This window comes from Echinops telfairi, unplaced genomic scaffold (assembly GCF_000313985.2).
Source record: "Echinops telfairi isolate 266 unplaced genomic scaffold, ASM31398v2 ScPeMD7_7469;HRSCAF=8507_0, whole genome shotgun sequence".
Lineage (NCBI taxonomy): Eukaryota > Metazoa > Chordata > Mammalia > Afrosoricida > Tenrecidae > Echinops > Echinops telfairi.
The window spans coordinates 94663575-94672170 of NW_022111372.1; the positions used below are offsets into that span (position 1 = coordinate 94663575).

At 38.7% G+C, this 8596-nt stretch overlaps 1 pseudogene; it reads left to right on the forward strand.

The window, feature by feature from the left end:
- Window positions 1-276: 276 nt before the first annotated feature.
- LOC115873540 lies at window positions 277-3814 on the forward strand (annotated as a pseudogene).
- The last annotated feature ends 4782 nt before the right edge of the window (window positions 3815-8596 follow it).

The window sequence follows — 8596 nt, forward strand, 5'->3', positions numbered from 1 at the left end:
CTGTGTGATCATGAGGTGTCGATGGGATCAGGTATCCGGCATCAAAGACCCAAAACAAAAATCATATCGATGTGAATGAGGGGGAGGGTGGAGTGGAGACCCAAAGCCCATCTGTAGACAATTAGACATTCCCTTACAGAAAGGTCACAAGGAAGAGAAGCCAATCAGGGTGCAGTATAGCACCAACAAAACACACAATTTTCCTCATTCTTTAATGCTCCCGCCCCCCACTATTTTGACCCCAATTCTACCTTACGAATCCAGCTAGATTAGAGCATGTACGCTGGTACAGGTAAGAGCTCATAACAGGGAATCCAGGACAGATAAACCCCTCAGGACCAATAATGAGTGGAGATACCAGGAGGGTAAGGGGAAGGTAGGAGGAGAAAGGGGGAACCAATAACAGTGATTTACATATAATCCCCTCCCAGGGGGACAGAGCAGAAAAGTGGGTGAAGGGAGACTGCGGTAGGTGTAAATGGAGAAAAATGATTTATATATCATTTATATATTATCAAGGGTTCATGAGGGAAGGAGGGTGGGGCAGGGGGTAAAAATGAGCTGATACCAAGGGCTCAAGTAGAAAGAAAATGTTTTGAAAATGATGATGGCAACATATGTACAAATGTGTTTGACACAATGGATGTATGTATGGATTGTGATAAGAGCTGTAAAAGCCTCCCAATAAAATGACTTTAAAAAAAGAGAAAGAAATGGAGGTTGATAAGCTAGATACATGTCCAGACCCAGCAGCAAACAAGTAAACTTTTCCACAGTATCTATTTATATTGGAAATTGGCCACACCCTTCAAGAGCTCTCATCATGAGAAGATCACTAGGTCTTAACTGGCAAACCATCGAGAATCCTGACCCAGCCAAATTAACACAAAACTTTAACTATCACATGAAATAAAAGGATCATTAATCAGAGTAAAATAACAACAAAAAGGAAAATAACTAGCGTAGTTTAGACTATACAGAGTAGCTAGGCATTATGGCAGCATTATTTTGGGAGAAACCAGTTAAAGATATCAAAAGAAAACACATTGCCTTCATGAAGAGATCACTGAAAATATGGTCGCTACTGCAAAGTGTGGTGAAGAAATTAGATGGTGCCCAGCTATCGGATAGAATAGCGTCTGGGTCTTAAAGCCTTGTTTTCAAACAAGCAGCCATCAAGTGAGACATCAACTAAGTCCACAAGGAGGAAGCATACCACTGTGAGCAATCCAAAGATTGTAAATAATTTAATCCAAATCTAAAAGAGGGAATGGTATCAGGGATTAAATTGTGAGCACCTGGTTTGTAGAAGGCTACGGATGACAGTGGAAGCTCAAAATCCAGTTGTAGACTCCACACGTGGACTAAGCTTCTGACTAATGCCCTCTGTTCATAGTTGAGGGATTGTATAGCCCTGTTATCAGACAGAAAGCATTGTAAAGTTGATTGTGACATAAAGTTATGTTAAAATATAATATCATTTGATCTCCCTTTTGACCCATTTAAAAGTTGTTTTAGTTTTTAAAAAGTGAAGTGGTAAAAAAAAAAAAGTGAAGTGGTAACCCATGGTTAAGCCCCTGGTGAATCCTCCTTGATCATGGACTAGTGATGTGAATTACCTTGTTATCATGCAAAATGTGTTGGAGCATGGATTGTTGCAGATGTAGTTAGGTTAAAATTTAGCACCTTATCATTTGATCTCTCTTATGATCCATTTAAATTTGTCTTAGTTTTTAATATTTCTGCTGTTTCTTTCCTATTGTAGTTTTAATCTGTTTGACTTTATGTCCTTTGTTTTTATTCTTTATTTTAATGTTTTTCTGTATATGAAATACAAAATAGACAATCTATAGAGACAGTAATGTTCCTTGGGAATGTGGTAAGGGAGGTGGGGAGTAAAAGGGGAGCCTACTCTACTTTTTAATGCTATATTGATATATAATATATTATATATAACTGATATATAGAGATAGAATATATTGTATCTGATATATAAATAATATATGTATATTATTAGATGGATTATATATATAATATAGATATCACATAATAAATATATTGTATATATAGTTTTTTAATACATTTATTATGGAGCCTTTGTGGTGTAGTGATTACACATTGGGCTACAATCCACATGGTCAGCAGTTCAAAACCACCAGCAGCTTTGTGGGCAAAAGACTGGAGTTTCTACTCCTATAAACAGTTACAGTCTCAGAAACCCACAGAGGGTTGCTATAAGTCAGCATTGACTCAATGACAGTGAGATATATATTCATATACTATATAATATATGGTTATATATTATATTAAACTCTATAGCATTATATGTACTACATATATAATATATGCTATGTATAACACACACATACCATGATCTATAAAACTTCAAATTTTGAAATGTAATGAGACTTTATGTTGCAGCATATGCTCTGCTTTGGAAAATGATTCATATGCACTTGAAAATAATGTGTATTCTAGGTTTCTTGAGTGTAATTTTCTGTATATGTCAATTAAATGAAGATGTTAACATTGTCAAGTCTACTATAGCTATACTGGTTTTTGTTATCTCTCTCTATAAAATATTATATATATTATTTTACATTAAAATGTCCATATTCTCTTACTTAAACAACCTAGACTCCTACACTACTTTCTAACTCTATTTATTGATATATACTGGAGTTTATTAAATCATAAAGTATATGATCCTTTGTGACTAGGTAGTTGGAGCTTTTATGACCTCCATCTTTATACAAAATAAAACAAATAGAAAAAAAAATCAGGAAGGCAATAGTAGCCTTGAACAACAATGTCAACCATGTTTGTTTAATTGACAGCTACAGAAAATTACATTCAAGAAACCTAGAATACACATGCATTTCAAGTGCATCTCGATCATTTTCCAAGGCAGAGCATATGCTGCAACATAAAGCACATCTTATTACATTTCAAATGTTGAAATTTTACAGATCATGATCTCTTTTTATACTGTTGGAAATATACCATATTACCCAGGAATCAATGTAGAAGTCCCAAAGGCAATGAGAAAATATTTGAAAATGAAAGCTAATGAAGACAAAACATAAAAACTTTTTTCAAAATCATTTTATTGGGCTGCTTTGCAGACGCTGCCACCTGAATGTGTAGTCTTGTGTGGTCCTGCTGTGTCTAGCCACGGTCAACTCTACTGTGCTTTTCGACATAGACGTCGACGACGAGCCCCTCGGCCAGATCTTTTTCAAGCTGTTTGCAGACAAAGTTCCAAAGACAGCAGACAACTTCTGCGCTCAGAGCACTGGGGAGAAAAGATTTGGTTATTAAGGTTCTTGCTTTCACAGAATCATACCAGGGTTTATGTGCTAGAGTGGTGACTTCACATGCCATAATGGCACTGGTGGCAAGTCCATCCGTGGAGAGAAATGTGAAGATGAGAACTTCATCCTGAAGCACACAGGCCCTGGCATCCTGTCCAGGGCAGATGCTGGGCCCGATACGACCCGTCACCAGTGTTTTATCTGCTGGTCAGGTGGAAGAAGGCATGGACACTGTGGAAGCCATGGGGCATTTTGGGTCCAGGAATGCCAAGACCTGCAAGATCATCATTGCTGACTGGATAAGTCTAATAAATTTGATCTGTATTTTCATGTTTTATCTTAAGCACCAAACCATTCTTTGTGCAGCTTGGGAAATCACCCATATAGTCCCAATGTGCTTGCAGTATCATTTGATCTTTGTGCTCCCACTCCAGTTCTTTGGGTTTCTTACTTTCCTTATTACCCCTAAATCCAGCTGGAAAGCAGAGTTAAGTTTATGATTATGAAATAAAAGCTAAACAATATAAAAAATTTTATTGGGAGTTATTACAGATATCATACCATTCCATAGTTCAATCACATCAAGCAGTATTGTACAATTGCTACTGCAATAAGTTTCAAAGCATTTTCTTCCTTTTTAAACTCCTTGATATCAGCTCCCCTTTAGCCCAATCCCAGCATAGCCCCCAGGAACTCTTATTCTATAGGTTCATTAATCCTGGGTTTCATATACTGAAAAATATAAAAACATGTAACAAAAGGGTTACCCCAAATGACAAAATATATCAGAAATAAACCCTAATATGGAAAAAAAAAACCACCCACATAAAATATTGAAAACTAGGTTAGGCCCAAATGGGTTACCCCAAATGACAAAATATATCAGAAATAAACCCTAATATGGAAAAAAACAACCACCCACATAAAACATTGAAAACTAGGTTAGGCCCAAAGTGTATCAGAGCAAGATCAAGTGACAAGAAAACATACCAACTTTCATGATTTGCAGCTAAAGCTGTGCTTGGAATGAAATTTACATTTTGAGTTCCTGCATGCATATATATTTTATTTGCCTTGTGTGTTTGTCTAGTTGTCCTAGTTTTCTGTGTTCCCATCATTTGTGTGTACTGTATTCATGTGCCCTGTGTGCCAGGATCTATGTGTCCACTGTGTGCACACACAATAATAAAAGTTGAGAGTTTTCCAGAGTGGATTGTACTTGGGATTAGAGTTATTGCTTACACATTAGAAACATGTTATGTTTATCATTGCTTATTTAGAAAAATTAGAGTAGTTCATAACACATACCTGGGAGAAACTACCACTGCTGAGTTGAAAGCCTGAGAGTTAATTAATGCAATCACCACTTCGTACCTCAACTAGACCATGTATTGTACTCTGGTGACCACATGGACTGTCTCCAAGGGTCTATCTATCATGCTTTACTTGGATCCTTAGAACAACCGGGCCATATTTCAAGGCTTGCTTTCCACTTTGCAGTCTATCCATGCTGCTAGGTCATTCATTGTTCCAGAAAGGCACTTCACTCTGTGGAGCGTCCAGTCCCAGATGTAGTGTCTGTTTCCCATACCCCAGAGACATTCATTTGAATGTTTGTGTGTCAGAAATCTAGAAGGCCGAGTGTGGAAGCTGAACTCATCTCCGTTCAATGACTCATTGGTATAAGCATAAGTATGATTGTAGAAGAGATGCTGGGCGATCTTAGAGGACCACAGGCTGGTGAGAAAGCATCCATTAAGCCATTTGGAAAAACAATGAAGTTGTTAAGAGCTGGCTAGGAGAAGGAGCTACTGAGCAGGAAACAGGAACAGTAGCAGGAAAAGGCTACTGAACAACATCTCCCTGTAACCAGTCTTGGCAGTCCAGGGAGGAGCATACAAGTTTATATAACATGGTTATTTAGGGTTACAGAAAGAAAGAAAGTTAGTATACATAGGAGGTCTGGATGGAGACTGGTCAGCAGTTTTCCATCTTTTTTAAAGACTTAAATGAAACAATGAGCAAATGGTTGATTATTACAGTAAGATACCTAGGTTACCCTCAGAACCTTGTGAATCAAACTCAGACTTGTGAATATGAGATGATGGACAAGAAATAAGAGAAGAAAAGGGAGTCGGGCAGAAGGCAAGGGAAAGCCTTTTACACAAACTGAAAAAGAGGAGGGTTGAGCTGGAACCATTGTCCTGAGGCTTAAGGAGCTCCCAGAGCATGAAAGTAAAATATGCTGGCACAGGTGTTTGTCATTTTGAAGGGCTATTCTTCAAATGTTGCATACCTGTGGTTTATCAGGTGATCTGTTTGTAGTATGATGGGAGATGCTGGGAGATGTGGTCCCAGATTCTAATTAAAGACTGGCGTGTCCACTGCCTAAGCAATTTCTTCCCTCATCTCTGTTCCACCCTTGACCTCAGAGACAGGAGGAATCCAGCTGGAAATACCCTGATTTATCTTTTCCCGAATTGAATGTCATCTCTTCAAAGGAAGAGCAGCTTGGTCCCAGCTCTTTCATCTTCTGAAACACTTGTTTGAACATGAAAGGAAACATCCGGGAATAAGTGTCATACAATTACAGACCAATTGTTGGCTCTGTCAGTCAGTGAGGGCATTTGGCAATCTACTGCACCCACCTGAAGGTCCCTGGGTGATGCAAACTTCTAATCAATTGCCCGATGGCTTCAACCTACCTAATGGAAGAAAGGTTTTCAATCAGTTTCTATAAAGATTAGCGCCAAGAGACCCTATGGTCTATTCTTTAATACACAGGGTAGTCATGAGTTGGAATTGATGGCCATGATTTTTAAAAAAATCTTTTTATTGTGTATTGGGTGAACATTTACAGAGTAGATTATCAGTTTTACATCCGGAAATTTATACACCATTGATGGGGATAAAGTTGGGCACCCCCACTTCCTCCCTCTGTTTCCCGGTTCCATTCTTCCTGCTTTCCACATCTTTCTGAACATTATCCTTGGGTAAATGTTGCCTCCTTGATTCCCAAAGGTTGATTATTCTAAAGTGTCCACAACTCAACAATACTATTCTCTCCTTATAAAAACCCCAAACTCAAAGTCATTGCCATTGAGTAGATTCCAACTCTTAGTGGTCCTATGAGGACAATAGGACTGTCTCTGTGGGTTTGTGAGACTGTAATTCATGAAGGGTGTAGAAAGCTTCATCTTTCTTCCATGGAGCAACTGGTGGTTTTGAATTACGAACCTATTGGTTATCAACCCAACACATAAATTTAATCACATGGGTGATTTCACTTCCAGACCTGAAAGGTGAACAAGACCTGTAGTCTGAGTTTCCATTAATCTCTACATGAACAGCAAGCTGAATCTCGTGATTTTTAGTTTTGTTTCACAATATTCTCCCATTTGCATTTACAGCACTTGGTAGTGTATCTGGCCATAATCTAGTTTTTCTGGTCTCAGGATCATGGAGACTGATATTTGTGTGGTTCATTAGTAGATTGGACTAATTTTCTCCATGTACCTGCCATTTTCATGATTATTATTTCCTTAAGGCAAGGTGAGGCCAACAGTTGAAGGTGGCCATGCTGTATGAGGCTTGACAATAATTCACCCATCTTTCTCCTCTCTCACACCTTGGTTAAACTTCCTCTGTTGATATTCAATCAGTTTCTTTATCTTTTTCTCTGTAACTCAGAGTTCCAGAATTATCACGGATATCTGTTTCACTTCAAGTATTGTGTTCTTTGCTGTAGAGTGTCTGTGTATGGGCTCTATCTAGCTCAGTGGTTCTCAACCTTCCTAATGCTGTGACCCTTTAATACAGTTCCTTATGTTGTGGTGATCCCCGAACCATAAAATTATTTTCGTTGCTACTTCATAACTGTAATTTTGCTAGTTATGAATTGAGAGACCCCTGTGAAAAGGTCGTTTGACCCCCAAAGGGGTCTCAACCTGTGGGTTGAGACCTGGTTCTCTAGTTCATCATCTTACTCGATCTCCAGGTCCACCTTTCACTGCTCTGTTCTACTTGATTGGAGATATTAGCCCAGGTACATCATGAGCTGTTGGTTACAGTGCAAACTCTTTGTGGTACTAAGAGAAAAAAAAAATCCCAAACAGCTCTAATATCTTATTCAGCCCTGGTGAGGGAATGAAAAGTCCTTATCTTTGGCTAGGTGTGTTAGGCTAGGTTTTATAGAGAAGCAAAATGAGGGAAGCTTATTTAGATATAAAGACATTTATATTGAGGACATTGCTCACACAGTTGTAGAAGTGGGTAAGTGCATTCTGGTTCAAGCCTGCAGGTCTGGTGTCAAGCTGGATGCTTTTCCTGACTCATGTAACTGCCAAGGCTGGTGAACCAGGAAGTAGGAAGACCACAGGTTGATGGAGACATAGGCAAAGGAATCTAAAGTCAGGAGATCAGACTCTTGTGTTTTCCTGACTTTCTTAACTACTGGGGCTGACAAGTCAAGAATCCAGGTATTAAGTCAGGTTCATGGATATAGAATCTAATGAATCCAAGGCCAGTAGGCAAAATGGCAAATCACTGGTAGTCCAAGTGTCTGTATGTTATATGGTGGGTCTATGAGGCAGGTGTAGGATTTGGACTACCAAGAAGAAGTGTTAGCTTCTCCACAGTGTCACCTGGTGTACAAGTAGGTCACATCCCTCATGAAACTTCCTTCGAATTGCATCAGGACTATGACCATCAGGGAGCTCTCCATCATAATCTTCCCACAACTGCTTGGCTTGGCTGCTCACTGTAGATTCTATCATGGAGTTGATCACATTATGTTAGGTCATATCATAGAGGAGGCTGCAACTGCCAAACTGAGGCTCTTGGTCCAATCAAGTTGACACAAAACAACTATCACGGTCTACCCCCTCTCAACTTGACACTTGTTCACATCTCCTAAAACCATGCATAATCTCTAAATAAAGACAATGATAAAGGTACACATGCATACAACATGATAAACATACATACAACTGAAAACACATTATCTCATTTGCATGCATGTTTTACAAATCAACAAAATAAAAATATTTGATACATACATACAATGAGCAAATACTCATAACAATTACAGCCCTCTTTTCTGCAATTGATCAAGTGGCTGTAGCTGGTATATAGAACTAACTTCTTCCATGAGTACATTTTGTATTCCCTATCCCTCAACAAGTACCTCAGATGATTGTGGTTCCGCCTGGTGGAATGACCCAAACTTTCATTCCTGAAGGGTCTGGGCCATTAGGAGTCATGTCAGAATTGGGTTGCTATAG